The sequence below is a fragment of the Oryctolagus cuniculus genome, chromosome 3 (genome assembly GCF_964237555.1).
Source record: "Oryctolagus cuniculus chromosome 3, mOryCun1.1, whole genome shotgun sequence".
Classification (NCBI taxonomy): domain Eukaryota; kingdom Metazoa; phylum Chordata; class Mammalia; order Lagomorpha; family Leporidae; genus Oryctolagus; species Oryctolagus cuniculus.
Window position 1 is genome coordinate 129,182,581 of NC_091434.1, and position 15,910 is coordinate 129,198,490.

General features: G+C 40.2%; 1 protein-coding gene across 13 annotated transcripts in view; it reads left to right on the forward strand.

Annotated features, from left to right (window-relative positions):
• Positions 1 to 15,910, forward strand: part of PCLO (piccolo presynaptic cytomatrix protein) — a 526,538-nt gene that overhangs the window by 145,565 nt on the left and 365,063 nt on the right. The gene's annotated exons all lie outside the window — the stretch shown is intronic.

Sequence of the window (15,910 nt, forward strand, 5' to 3'; positions counted from 1 at the left end):
TCTCTGTCTTGGGCAGGGCACCAATGGGAATAAGTTCTGGGTTGTTCACCCTCACACTGGTGGGGTAGGGGTTCAAAAAGGCAAGATAAGACTCTGCCACCCTCATCTGTGCATTGCACACCACCTAATGGTGGGGGCGATATTACCCAGGAAAAGCCCAAATTGTCCCTGAGCCTACCACCAGGCCAAGGCTCAGAGATTTTACCTGGAGAGAGAAACAAGAAGCAGCGAGCTCCTGAGGGTGGGTGTTTGGTACAGTGCTTAAGACACCACCTGGGGTGCCCATAACCTGCATCAAAGTGCCTGGGTTCTAGTCCTGGTTCGGCCTCTGATTTCAACTTCCTACTAATATGCACCCTTGGAAGCAGATGAAGTCTCAAGTAGTTGGTTCCCTGTCACCCACATGAGAGACCTGAACGGAGTTCTGAGCTCCTGATTTTGTCTTGACCCAGCTCTGTTTGTGTGGTTGTTTGAAGAATGAACTACCCAGTGAAACAATGGAAGACATCTCTGTCTCTCTCTCACTCTCTCTCTCTCTCTTTGTGTGTGTGTGTGTGTGTGTGCGCATGGGTGTGTGTATGAAAAGAAGAGAACTCCCAATCCCTTACCAAAGGAACTGGTATCTTTTTTAATAGAGTTAAGAGAATGTCTAGCCTAAGAAAGCTTTAAAAAGAGTAGAAAAATCTGGAAAACATCAGACTCAGTGAAATGAACCAGTCCCAAAGGGAAAAGTACCATCCATATGTTCTCCCTGTACTGTGAGAATGAAAGAACACCTACAACAAAATCTGTAGAAGTGAAATTGACACTTTGAGAAGGGATGACTTAAGCTACCCTCATCTTGACTGTTGAGGAACAGTTTCATTTTTTTTGGTTGTTCCATTTTTTTTCTTCATACTATTTTTTGAATGCTTTACTTAACATAGAGTTAATCGTATGTGTATAAAGTCAATTAAATATGTATCTCATAAAAAAAGAGTGGGAATAAGAGAGGGAGGAGTAAGTTTGTAACTGTAAAGCTGTATAGTTCTGCATACATTCTTATGGACTTATTTCTAAGAGTACAGTTTAAAGACTTGTCATGGGACCCCAAATCCCATTAAGCTTTATGGAAAAAAATACAATTTTATGTATTAAAATGATCATATAAATAAGATCAAGTGTCTGGTAATAATAATAGATAGAATTAAAAAAGAGAGAATATTCCAACATGGGAAGCACTCACTTAGCAGACTCGTAGAATGATAATTGCTTTAAATAATACTCTGACCTCAGAATCAGCCCTTAAGGCTTCCTGGTCTGGCTGAAAAGCCCGTGAGAGCATTTCAGGCATGGAAAGCGAAGACATTGTGGCAAAAAAAAAAAAAAAAAAAGTCCTACATGAAGGATCTCTGTGGTTGAGACCCCAGTGGAAAAAAGTGGCCATTAAAGAAGGATATCCTTTTCTCTAAAGGGAGGAGAGAACTTCCACTTTGCTTAAGACCTTGTCCAAATAATGATGGAGATTGTGGATTCAGAAGGCTTCCATAGCCTTGGCAATTCATGTCAAGAGCCTTGGATGGTCACTGACATCATACATAACAGTGTTCATTGTTAAATTAACAACAAGAATCACTGTGCACTAACTCCCCATGCATTACCTCTGTCTCCAGTGAGTTGTATTATTAGAGTTAACTGTAAAACTGGTCCTCAAATGGTTTTTTCTTTGTGTGTGTGTGTGTGTGTGCAAGTTGTTGAAATCTTTACTTAGTATAGAGTTGGTCTTCTGTGTACAAAGTTAATTGAAAATGAATCCTAATGGAGAATGGGGCTAGGAAGGGGAGAGAGAGGAAGAGGAGGGGTGGGCGTATGGGCGGGAGGGCAGGTATGGTGAGAGGAATAACTATATTCCTAAAGTTGTATATATGAAATTTGTATTCCTTAAAAATGAATACATAAATAAATAAACAACACAAAAAGAGTGGAGACATTTGGGAGTTGCCTGATAGAGTCATCAAAAATATAGATGGACTGTAGGTCTTCAGGAGAGAACTGAAATAGGCAAAGAGACATCTGGGATGAACCCTACTGGGGTCAGAACAAACCTCAAACACTGTCCTTGGGACCCATCCCTTCAAAGACACTCAAATTTGGGTAGATAGACTGTGAAACAATTTAGGCTCTGGGGTATTGTTCAAAAGAACGGAAGAATCAGCTGCAATCAGTGGAGTTTAATAGCTTATATATTCTAGAGAAACAGAAAATCAAAGAGTGCCCCACTTAAGCCCATGTCACTGCAGCATGGCTGTAAGCCTATCCCAACGAGCAGCACCAAAGGCTTCAATACACACCGGGTTGGGAGAGAAACCTTCATTGAAGTAGCCTAGCAAGTCTCTAAGCAGTTTGAAAGTCAGTAATAATAATAAGTCACAGAAGGATAACAATTACTCAAATTTGCTATAATTTATTACCTAAAATGTCCAGTTTCTTTTAAAAAATGTTCATTTATTTTATTTGAAAGGCAGAGAGATGGAGGCAGAAAGGGAGATGGAGTGAGATCTTCCATGCACTGATTCATTCCCTAGATGCCCATAATAGTCATGGATGGGCCATGCTGAAGTTAGGAGCTAGGAGCTCCATCTGTTTCTCCCACATGAGTGGCAGGGACCAACACAACTGAGCCATCTGCAGCCTCTTGGAATATGCATACAGGAAGCTGTATCAGAAGCAGAGTAGCCAGGACTCAAATCAGGTATGGGAAGTGGGCACCCCAAGCACTGACTTAACTGCTGTGTCAAATACCTATCCCTAAAATGTCCAGTTTTTAACAAAAAAATAGGAGACATTAAAGGAAATGGGAATGCACGACTTAAATCTTCAGATAACATGACTTTGTTAATAGAAAATCTTGAAGAATCCATCAAAACCTGTTAGAACTAATAAGATCAGTAAGGCTATAGGATAAAGATCAATATAAAAATAATCAATTATTAAAAAAGGATGAAATCTTGCCTCTTGTAACATAATGGATGCAAATAGTGATCATCATGCTTATTGAGATAAGCCAGACCCAAAAAGACAACTATCGCATGTTTTTATGATTTGTGGTAGCTTGTAAATAGGGTACCAAAAAAACCTTAGTGTATATGGGTGAAATTGACATCTTTAAAATTTTTTAATTTTTGAACAAATTTTTTATTTTTAATATATTCAGTTTTAAGAACATAATGATACTTCCCACCCTATCCTCTCTTCCTCATTACTACCCTGCCTTCTCCTACCTGTCTTATTTTTTCTTTTAATTTTTGCAATGACATACTTTCTTTTTTTTTCTTTTTCTTTTTCTTTTTTTTTCTTTTTTGATATACAGAGTTAGACAGTGAGAGTGAGAGACAGAGAGAAAGGTCTTCCTTCCATTGGTTCACCCCCCAAATGACTGCTGTGGCCGGCATGCTGCACCAGAAGCCAGGAGCCAGGTGCCTCTTCCCGGTTTCCCATGCGGGTGAAGGGGCCCAAGCACTTGGGCCATCCTCCACTGCCTTCCTGGCCCACAGCAGAGAGCTGGACTGGAAGAGGAGCAACCAGGACTAGAACCTGACACCCATATGGGATGCTGGTGCTGCTGGCGGAGGATTAACCAAGTGAACCATGGCGCCGGCCCCATCAGTGACATACTTTCAACTTACTTTATAATCACAAGCTTACCCTTCCACTAAATAAAGAATTCAACAAGTAGTAAGTAGAAAAACCACCATTCCTCAGGAGTATAGACAAGGATTATGAACAGTAATCAAATCTCAGCTCTTTTCTATATTCCTGCTTAACATTGGTTTTTCTACTTTTTACTTGTTGAATTATTTATTTAGTGGAGCATTAAGTCTGTGATTATAAAGTAAATTAAAATAGATTATTATAAAAATTTAAAAATAAAGAATGAAGGAAGAGGGATGAAGGGAAGTATCATTATATTTTTAGAGTTGTATTGTGAACTACATGAAATCTGTTCTCTTTATATTAATAAAATATTTCTCTAAACTTATAATGAACAATGCAAATAGAACTTTAAATAATTCTAATAATGTTAAAAAGAACATTTTAGCAACAGAAAATGCAAAACTTATACTCTAAAAACTACATAGCATTGTTAAAAGATTAAAGAGCTGAATAATTGAAATAACATCACAAATTAGTGGCCTGAAAGATTTAGATTGTTAAAATGACAACATTTGCCAAATTGACCTGAAGATTCAATTCAATCAATCTCTATCAGAATTCAGGCTGGCTCTTTTATAGAAATGCATAACAAAATCCTAACATGCATGTGAAATTGATTGCAAGGGATCCAGAATATCCAAACTAATCTTAGAAAAGAATACAAAAATTGGATGATTCACATTTCCTGATGTCAAAGCTTGCTACAAAGCAGCAGTAATCAGGACAATGCTGTGCTGCAAAAGGTAGGCATACATATACATTATTCTAGAAGTGAACTCACATGTCAAGAAACAATTATCTCTTCATCTTTTTTTTTTTTTTACAGATTTTGTTTATTCATTTGAAAGAGCGAAGTAAGAGTCATAGAGGGAGGGGGAGGAAGAGAGAGAGAGAGAGATAGTGATAGAGAGAGAGACAGAGAGAATCTTCCATCTGCTGGTTCACTTTCCAGATGGCTGTAACAGCCAGGTCTGGGCCAGGCAAAAGCCAACAGCTAGGAACTCCATCCTGGTATCCTAAATCAGTGGTGGGGTCCCAAGCACTAGAGGCACCCTCTGCTGCCTTCCCATGCACATTAGCAGGAAGCTGGATTAGAAAAATAGTAACTGGGACTTGAAGTGATCTTCTGATATAGGATGCTGCCATGGCAATGCCAGATAACAATTGTGTTTGTAACAAGTTGTGCCAGGACAAACTGTAATCCATGTGCAGAAGAATGATATGGTAGCTTTACTTCACAGTAGGTGCAAAAGTTTACTCAAAATGGATCAAAGATCTAAATGTAAGAGCTAAAACTATAGAGTTCTTAGAAGAAAACATAGGTGTCAATCTCCATGAAGTAAGATTTGGCAATGAATTTATAGATCTGACAATAAATGTACAACCAACAATAACAGAAATTAATAAATTAGACTTCATCAGCATTGAAAACTTCTATAATTCATATCACACTATCAAAAAAGTGAAGACAACACACAGAATGTCACAAAAATTTAGAAATCAAACATCTCATATGGGATTTGTATTTAGATTCTAAAGGAACTCTTAAAAGTCAGGAAGATAAAAAAAAGCCTCTGAAAAAATGACCAAAGGATATAGACAGGTATATAAGCATACTCACCAAGATGACTAAAATGAAAAATTCAGAAATAAACAAATGGGGGAGGATGTCGAGAAGTTGGACAAATCCCATTTATACTGTTGGTGTGAATATAAGATAGTCCAGCAGCTTTGGAAAACAGTCTGGCAGCTTCTAAGGGTTAAAGTAAAGTTGTCATGTGACTCAATATTCAAGGATTACATTCCTGCATATATACCCAAGAGAAATAAAATCATATATTCACACAAGCACTTGCAAGTGAATGTTTGTAGCAGCCCTATTCATCATATCGAAAAGCTGGAAACTACCCAAATGTCTATTAGTGGATGAATAGATAAAGGAAATGTGAAATGTGATATATCCCTACAATGGAATATTTCTTAGTCATGAACATGAATAAAGTACCTATACATGCTGAAACATGGTGGACTTGAAAACATTAGGCTATGTGAACGTAGTCACAAAATACCACATATGATTCCATTTGTCTGAGGTGTCCAGCCCGGTCAAATCTGTACAGACACAATGTAGATTGTGGTTGCTTAGGGGTGGGATGGGGTGGGGTGGGGAGATAGAAATGGGGCTGATAAATAAGGGTATGGGTTTCTTTTTGAAGATATGAAATTATTCTAACATTGACAGGATGATGGGTACACATGTCTGAATATACTAAAAACCATTACACTTTACACCTTAATTAGATGGACTTATAGTAGGGGAATTACATCTCAATAAAACTATTAGAAAAAATTAGCAATACAGCCTCTTCCCTACACCTATACATCCTTGAACTAACACAGGAAACTTACTCAAAATTTAATCCATGTTAACAAATTGTAGAAAGAACAAACATTATTTGGTGGTGGCCCTAATAAAAAGCCATCGCCATGAGACAATTTATATCTTTAGAAATATTACTAAATGGAGAGTGAAGAGTATAAACTGAGTAATTTTTAGTAATCACTCCTTCATTTTGAACCCGTCAGGTTATTTTTGGGGTAACACGAGAGGAGGTAGAGGAAACCGAAGCCACAGGATATGCCTTTCCTTCCTTCTTTAGAAAACACATCAGAATTGCATCCCACTTATGTAAGCTGTGAATGAGAAAAATCACTTTAAATGTAGCTGCTGCTTTCCCTTTGGTCAATACCTGACGGAGCTCAGAAATAATTCTTTCTAGTTATCCACCAGTGAGAAACAAATAGAGTGCACTTTCTGATGTAAACGCAGTCAGATTCTCTAACAAGCTCCAGTAAAAATTATTATTTATGCGTGAATCTATGAAATTTTTCAAACCATCTGCCATTCTAAAGTTATTAACACAGCATCATACACTTTGGTTTTATGATGTGGTAATAGGCTGGGTGTCTAGTGGAAAAATCTCCTAATTAGAAAATGATATGGCCATAAGTTGCACATTTGCAAGCCAGGCCGCTGTCAATATCTGTGTGCTAGCAATTGTTATAGTTTGATCACAAATTGGTTTGTTAAACTGCCGAATCAGCTTTGTTTTTTTTCAATAAATAATAAGCACTATTTCTTCATCTTTTATTTTTCTCCTCCTTTTTTATCTCACAAGATCAATGCATGTTTTTCTGTTTACCTCTCCTTGACAACAGTAGAGTAACATCAGACAATTGAATGATAAATCTTGTTACTTCTTCATTTCACATTTCTGTTTAACCACTTACTGTGCTGGCCTCACAAGTCATTAATGCCAGTAACTTTGAAAAAAGGACACAGTGTCCATCATGCTGGTTGGTCATGAAGAATCAGCCTTTTAGCTAGGAAGCAGCAGGGGATGGGATGGAAGCAATTATAATGTGTGACAGTAAGAACAATGTCATTAGTAGCTGTGTCAAGGGTAATATTTGGCAGACATTGTGACAGTGGAGAAGTAACATCCAAGACAATGTCCCACCACACTCCTGAAAATGTTAATTGTCCTACATTGGAGTTAAAGCAGATGTGATACATAGGGTTATGTACTGGAGCTGTTTGAAGAATCACTTGCTATGCTGAAGTTACACTTACATTCATTTCAGAATGTTTACATCTACAGTTATAACAACATGTGAGAATATGGGTGCTTCATGGCAACAAACAGAGGTGAAGGAGCAGTGAGACTCATCCAGAGATAATAGGTGAGGGTGGAAGTATCGTGATCAAGAAACAGACAAGAGCCTCACTGAGAATAACTAGAAATAAACATGCAGAAGATAGATTTGTGTGAACTAAGGCAAAGATTTTCAGTGTGGTCTCCAGATGAGCAAAGATTTTCAGAGTGTGAGCTCCAGATGAGCAATCAAAATTGCCTGGGAAAATGTTAGGAATACAGATTCTCTTTGCCACCCAGACCCGTTGAACATGAAATTTTGGACATGGGGCTCACAATCTGTTTTTACCAAGGCTCCTAGGAGATTATAATGCATAGTTAAGTTTTAGAAACAATGTTCTAAGGTGGTACCTTGTAAGATGTGAGGGTAACCTCACATACTGGACATTGGAAGTTGCTTTGGAAGCAGCGGGAGATAATGACAATTGCAAATGAGTCTTAGAAGGGAGAGGACCTCAGTCCTATTAGGTAGGAATACATGGACTCAGAAGAAAAGTCCATAGCCTCAAATAAAAATATTCTGGATTCAAACAGAGGTCTATAACCTTCAATAAGCTAGACTGATCACACCTAAATTTTTCCCCCTCTAAGTTAGAATAATTAGAATGGGAATACTAAGCCGGCGCCGTGGCTCAATAGGCTAATCCTCCACCTTGCGGCGCCGGCACACCGGGTTCTAGTCCCGGTCGGGGCGCCGGATTCTGTCCCGGTTGCCCCTCTTCCAGGCCAGCTCTCTGCTATGGCCAGGGAGTGCAGTGGAGGATGGCCCAGGTGCTTGGGCCCTGCACCCCATGGGAGACCAGGAAAAGCACCTGGCTCCTGGCTCCTGCCATCGGATCAGCACGGTGCGCCGGCTGCAGCGGCGGCCATTGGAGGGTGAACCAACGGCAAAGGAAGACCTTTCTCTCTGTCTCTCTCTCTCACTGTCCACTCTGCCTGTCAAAAAAAAAAAAAAAAAAAAAAAAAAAAGAATGGGAATACTTTGTAGAATTGCTGTGAAAATTATATTAATTAGAATAATAGAAATAAGCCTGTTATATAGTAAAGACATAAAAGATGTTAACTCACATGTTACATTTTGTGTCTTTAAAACTGAGGTATGGTACAGGCATTCGATGTAGTAGTTAAGATGCCAGGTAAGACACCTGCATGCTATATGAGAGTTCCTGATTCTAGCTCCTGACTACAGCTTTCCACCCATGTCAGCTCTGGAAGGCAGCAGGTGATGCCTTAAAGTATTTGGGTCCCTGCCACTCACATGGCAGACCTGGATCCTGTTCCCAGTGCCTGACTCTGATCCTATTCCAGCTTTAGCCGTTATAGGTAATGGGGGAGTGAACCAGAACATTGAAGTGCTCTCTCTTTCTCCCTTTCTCTCTCTGTCTGCAAATATGCAAAATAGGCAGAGTTACAGAGAGTCAGAGGCAGGGGAGGAGATAGGTCTTCCTGATTCACTCCCCAGATGGCTGCAATGGCCGGAGCTGAGCCGATTCGAAGCCAGGAGCCAGGAGCTTCTTTTGCATCTCCCATGTGTGTGCAGGGTTTCAAAGACTGGGGCCATCTTTTACTGTTTTCCCAGTCCATAGCAGAGATCTGGATTGGAAGTGGAACAGCCAGGACTTGAACTAGTCCAGATGAAATGCTGGCACTGCAGGCAGCAGCTTTACCTGCTACACCACAGCGCCAGCCCCCCAGGCATTCTTAATTTACAGTTCTTCAGTCTCAGGGGGCTTCCATAGCCTTGGCAGCTCATGACAAGAGCCTAGGGTGATTACTGAGGCCATAAACAAGAGTGTCAATTTGTTAAGTCAACAACAGGAGTCACTGTGCACTTACTCCTCATGTAGGATTTCTGTCCTTAGTGTGCTGTACATTGAGATTTAATGCTATAACTAGTATTCAAACAGTATTTTTCACTTTATGTTTCTGTGTGGGAGCAAACTGTTGAAATCTTTACAGAATGTATACTAAACTGATCTTCTGTATATAAAGAGAAACGAAAATGAATCTTGATGTGAATGGAAGGGGAGAGGGAGTGGGAAAGGGGAGGGTTGCGGGTGGGAGGGACGTTATGGGGGGGAAGCCATTGTAATCCATAAGCTGTATTTTTGAAATTTATATTCATTAAATAAAAGTTTAAAAAAATTTACAGTTCTTCAAATTGCCAGTCATTTCACAGAGGTTTACTGAACATCTGCTTTGTGCTGTGCACTGCAGATACAAAAAAGAGAAAAAGGATACTGTTTTCACAGAAAGTTACAATTTTATCTAAGAGTCAATATGAGAAGAGATGTGGTAAAATTAGTAATAGTCTAGGTGAGTTATTACAATAGAGGAGAAAAAGGTATATCCAAAGTAATATATCTGTTCAAATGAATAAGATTATATTAGTATGAAAAAGGGGAGTTTATCAGCAAAGGTTTCTTGGAAGAAAGAATCAGGTAAAAATTGAAAGATGGGTAGACTGTAAGTGGAGCATGATAGCAGGGTAGTCTAGACAGAAGAAAAAGCAGGTGCATGTGTGCACAGAAGGGATCTTTTAGGTAACTCTTAAGGAATAGGTTACAATAGAGAGATGGCACAAGAATACTATATACCATTGGTTCTGTAGTATCTTACTGCATTCAACTTCCCAAGTGTTACTTTGTTTAATCTTTACAATAAACTTTTTTTTTAAACTTTTGACAGGCAGAGTGGACAGTGAGAGAGAGAGAGAGAGAGACAGAGAGAAAGATCTTCCTTTACCGTTGGTTCACCCTCCAATGGCTGCTGTGCGGCGCGCTGCGGCTGGCGCACTGCGGCCGGCGCACCACACTGATCCGATGGCAGGAGCCAGGTGCTTCTTCTGGTCTCCCGTGCGGGTGCAGGGCCCAAGCACTTAGGCCATCCTCCACTGCACTCCCAGGCCACAGCAGAGAGCTGGACTGGAAAAGGGCCAACCGGGATAGAATCCGGTGCCCCAATCAGGACTAGAACCTGGTGTGCTGGTGCCGCAAGGCGGAGGGTTAGCCTATTGAGACGCGGCGCCAGCCTACAGTAAACTTTTAGGGAGCATCATAACTCTCATTCCTTTTTTCAACTTTTATTTAATAAATATAATTTTGAAAGTACAATTTTGGATTATTGCGGCTTTTCCCCCTATAACCTCCCTCACACCGCAACTACTCCATCTCCCACCCCTTCTCCCATCCCATCAGTCTTCATCAAGATTCATTTTCAATTATCTTTATATACAGAAGATCAACTTAGTACATACTAAGTAAAGATTTCAACAGATTGTACCCACACAGACACAAAAAGTATAGAGTGTCGCTCCCCCTCTTCGTGGAGGAACGACACAGGACCCTGCGCTGTTCTTTCGTCTGCTCGGCCCTCCCCGGGTTTGCTGCTGGTTCTTCCCGGGTTGGCTACTATCCCTTCCACCTCCGTGGAAGGGCGGTTCCCCCTGGCCACTTTCCCCACTTCCGCAGGGGAGTGGCACACCGCCGGCCGGCTCTCTCAGGGGCTGCACAGGTGTTCCTTCAGATAGATGTTCCTCTTAGATGTTCCTGGTGCATGCCGTCTCTCTCCTCCTTTATAGTCCTCCTCCGCCAATCTTAACTCGGCTGCCCACACGCCGAGTACGCTGCTCTCCTCCAATCAGGAGCAGCTCCTGCAGCTTGTCAAGTTGGTGAGAGGCATCTGGGTAGAAGCTGTTGCCTCCTCTCCCAGCGCCATATTGTGGGAGAGCAGATGCATAGAATAAGTCTTAATTCCAGTAACTTAGTCTAGTCCGAGTTGCTCCCTACAATAGAGTACTGTTTGAGTACTTGTTTTATCATTAATTTGCAAAGTACAACACATTAAAGACAGAGATCCTACATGGGGAGTAAGTGCACAGTGACTCCTGTTGTTGATTTAACAAGTGACACTCTTATTTATGATGTCAGTAATCACTCTAGGCTCTTGTCATATGCTGCCAAGGCTATGGAAGCCTCTTGAGTTCACCACCTCTGATCTTATTTAGACAAGGCCATAATCAAAGTGTAAGTTCTCTCCTCCCTTCAGAGAAAGGTACCTCCTTCTTTGATGGCCCGTTCTTTCCACTGGGATCTCACTCACAGAGATCTTTCATTTAGGTCATTTTTTGCCAGAGTGTCTTGGCTTTCCATGCCTGCAAAACTCCCATGGGCTTTTTAGCCGGATCCGAATGCCTTAAAGGCTGATTCTGAGGCCAGAGTTCTCATTCCTTTTTTTAAAAAAGAAATTTATTTATTTATTTGAAAAGCAGAGCGAGAGAGAGAAGAGAGAGAGAGAATGCTATCTTCCATTCACTTGTTTTCTCCCCAAATGGCTGCAATGGCCAGTGCTGGGCCCATCTGAATCCAGAAGTCAGGAACTTCTTCTGGGTTTCTTGTGTTGGTTCAGGGGCCCAAGTATTTGGGCATCTTCCACTGCTTTCCCGGGTGCATTAGCAGAGAACTGGATTGGAAATGGAGTGGCTGAAACTTGAACTAATATCCATACAGGATGCCGGTGCCACAGGCAGAGGCTTTACCTTCTATGCCTCAGCACCAGCTTCATCATTATTCTTCAGTAAGAATTTAACCTTGTTAAAGACAAATAGTCATGAGAAGTCATACTGTTCCTAATCAGATTTGTGCGATTGCCTTTAACTCTGTGATTTGTTGTCACTCAGCTGCATCTTACATATTTGGAGTGTTACATATGTTAAGGTGTCATGATTTAACTCGGATTCTGGAGTATTTGGCATAAAGGAAAAGGCATTGTGTCACAAATGATGCTAATATTTTGTGGCTGGGTGATTTGGAAGATGATGGCACTTTAAATGATGAGTTCCATTATAGTCATAGTAATAAAAAATAACAATAAGACTTTCAGTAATAACATAAAACAATTTTTTATCTGGAATTTAGGAGGTATTTGAGCTTAGGGTAAAGAAGAAAAAAAGACATGAAGAGAATACTGTTGCAGAGAACACTAATACTAAAATAGAGAGAAAGAAAAATATCAAAGAAAGAATGACAGTTTAGCCAGCATGAAGAAGAGAACCAAGGGAGCTTTGTACTTAGAAGGTGAAGGGGAAGAGAATTTCAAGGGTAACTGGTGTAGTGTCCAATACTGAAAGAATAATGAAATTGTCATTTTGGGATATCTGGGATGATCCCTAAGAGCCTTGTAAGGATGAGAACTAGAAGCCGGATTGAAAGAGAAATAGGGGTGAGTGGTTGGTAGACAAATGGATATGAGACATGGGATGGAAGTTAAAACTTGATGCTACTGCATATCTTAAGATAACAGTCACAATTTTAGTATTTCAAGAAACATTAAAATAAGAAACTTATACTGTTGAGACAATCACAAAACTGTTGTTAGAGTGTGATTTTTCTGCTCTGAAATTCATGTTCGAGTTTAATCCTATTGGTGAGAGGGTAGAAACATTTTTAAAAAGATTTATTTATGTGAAAGGAAGAATCCCCCCCACCCTACCCTCCGCCCACTCACACAGAGGAGAGAGAGGGATTTCGGCTACCTTGGTTTACTCTGCAGATGTTCACAACAGCCAGGGCTGGGCCAGGACAAAGCCAAGAGCTAGGAATGCCATCTGGGTCTTGCTTATGCATTGCAGAAACCCAAGTACTTAAGCCATCATTTGCTGCCTGCCCAGGTGCATTAGCAGGAACCTGGATAGGAAGCAGAGGTACAATTTGATCCTGGGTACTCTGATATGTTATGTGGGTATCCCATGCAGTGTCTTAACCCACAGGGCCACAACACCTGCTCCAAGAGTTTAGAAAATTAATTTGATTGCAGTATTTAGATAGAGCCTTTGAGAAGGGATTAGAATTAGATGGGGCCATCCAAGTTCAGTCGACATGATTGAATGCTGGTGGCTTTGTAAGAGAAAGACCTGCAGATACCCAGGCTCACTCCCTGTCTCTTGACATGTGCCATTCTGTGCTGCTGCCTCAAGACTCAGCCAGCAAGAAAATCCTCGCCAGATTCAGCCCCTGAACCTCAGACCAGAGTGAGGAGCGAAATAAAACCTCTTTTCTTTACAACACACCCAGTCTGCAATATGGTGTTATTACCAATAGAAAATGCACTACTAGAAACCGCAAAACTATGTTAAAGAAAGTAGCTATTCAATACAGGAAGACAAAGCCTAGGATCTCAGCAAAGAAGAGTGACATGTCAAGGGTAGTTCTGAAATGAGTAAGAGTGAAGCAAGGGGGATTCTTTAAAAGATTACATAAAATGTAGTCTTAAGCCTGCTTAATGTTAGTGATCATCTTTGAGGGAATTAATTTTTAAGTGGGTCTGAAATAAGAGCCAGTTTTTGATGTGTGAGTTTTGTGTGTGTGTCCGAGAGAAAGAATTTCCTTGAAGCCTCTGATAGCTTTTTATTCCATACCTAATTGCTTGGTAATTCTTAAAGAGAAGGCAATGGGATGTGTGTTTAAAACCTGATTCAGAAGACTATTCAGAATATCTTCGTGTGTATTCAGGGAATATATCGTATTTTACCTCTTCCTTTTGTGGATAATGTATGGCATTTTAAGAAGGAGGATATGGAAATGTACCCATAGGGCATCCAGGAGCAAGCCTGAACAAAATTTAAAGCAGTAGCTTTCACCTTGAATTTTAAAAGCTCCCAGTATCTTTAATATAACTGTTCAGGCAGACTCTTAAATCAAGGACCCTTAGATCCTTTCAGTCTAGTGGTAAAACCTGTGTTTCTATGCTCAGAACCCCAGGCTAAGGGAAGAGTACAGTGGCCTATTTCTGATAGAGTGGGATGAAATAGATGGTTGGAACATGGATATAACATGTCTCTGAGTTGCACATGATCTGAGACTGAACAAATTGGTATGGTAGGAGCTGTAGATTAAGTTGACATAACTCTTTCAAATTATTTTTCTCACAATAACTCCATTTTTAGGGTCTTTGTCATTATCCCTGGTTTGAGTATGGACATTGCAACACAAAGGAGCTAGGTAACTCCTTCAGGATCCCAGAGCAAATTAAAAGCAGAGATGAAAGTGGACCCCTGCACAGCACCTTGTTGGACCTGGGGTAAAGGCGAAATTTGGGGTGAGGATTTAGTGCAGTGTTATAACTGGGATGCCCACCTTCCATACTGGAGCACCTAGGTTCAGGTATTGGTTCTGCTCCTGATTTCAGCTTCCTGCTAATGTGCATCCTGGGAGGCAAGAAGCAGGTGATGGCTCAGACTTGGGTCCCTGCCACCCATGTGGTGTACCCAAATTGTATTCTGAACTCCTGGCCCAATTCTGGCTGTTTCAGGCATTTGGGGAAGTGAATCAATGGTTGGAAGCTTGCCCTCTTTTTCTACTCCCTCTTTCAGTGTTTGTCTCTTTCTATTTGTCTCGGTGCCTTTCAAAGACATAAGAATTTAAAAAGAAAAAGAAAATCTTGTATCCTAACCATGTATCAAAATATCCTTCCCACTTACTAGATCAGGTGGAAAAAGTAAAAAAAAAATCTACAAATTCTGCAGTGAAAAAGTCTGAACAGTCATTTGACACAGCAGTTAAGATGTAGCTTGGGATTCCTGCAATCCATTTCAGAGTGCCTGAGTTCAAGTCTGAGCTCTGTTCCTGATTCCCACTTCCTGCTACTGTGTACCTTTGGAGGGAGATGTTATAGCTCAAGTAATTGGGTTCCTGCCTCCTATACCATGTGGGAGACCTGGATTAGGTTCCTAGCTCCCAGGAACATGGGGAGAGAACCAATGGATAGGAATTCTCTCTGTGCCTTTTTAAAAATGTATAAATGCAAAAGGCCTTCATTCTCAATTTGCCTGATATGTCTCCTTTCCTCTTAGCTTAGTGAAATCCTAGCCTTTTTTTTTCATTTCTTGGGTCAATGGTATATCCTCTTAAGAGCTTTTTAAAAAATATTGATAAGATTAATTATTTGTAGTGCTCTGCTGTATTTGTAGTACCCTGTGTAGTTCCCAACTTATGAGCTCAGCAGATTGTACTTCAGCTTAAATGTCTCTCTCCCTCCATCAGTTGTGAGACTCTGAGAGCTGAGCAGTATTTTCTTATCTAAGTATGTATCATTAGCTCATAACATGGTGGTGACTGGCAGAAAGCCAGTGGGTAATAATGATTGTTGAGTGACAGAATGGATAAGATGAGTCATCTCTCTGAAATTACTCAACAGGCAACTAAATAATGAAATGCATTCCAGAAAATAGTTTGCAGGAATAGCTGTTGGAATTTCAAGTTGTATTAAGAAGCCATAATATTTCCTAGACACCGTTATATCTGCTATCAATGACATTAATGAATTAGTTATCAGTTTTGATCCTCACTTGTAGTACCGAAAATGTAGAGGCCTAAAGTAGAGGGATTTTTGTTTTGTTTTGTTTTTATAAAATACAACTATTTAAAAGCAATTATGTTTTGTCCGTTATAGTACTAAGTATTCCTTAATTATAACATGATGATTTTTTTACACATGATCTTAGC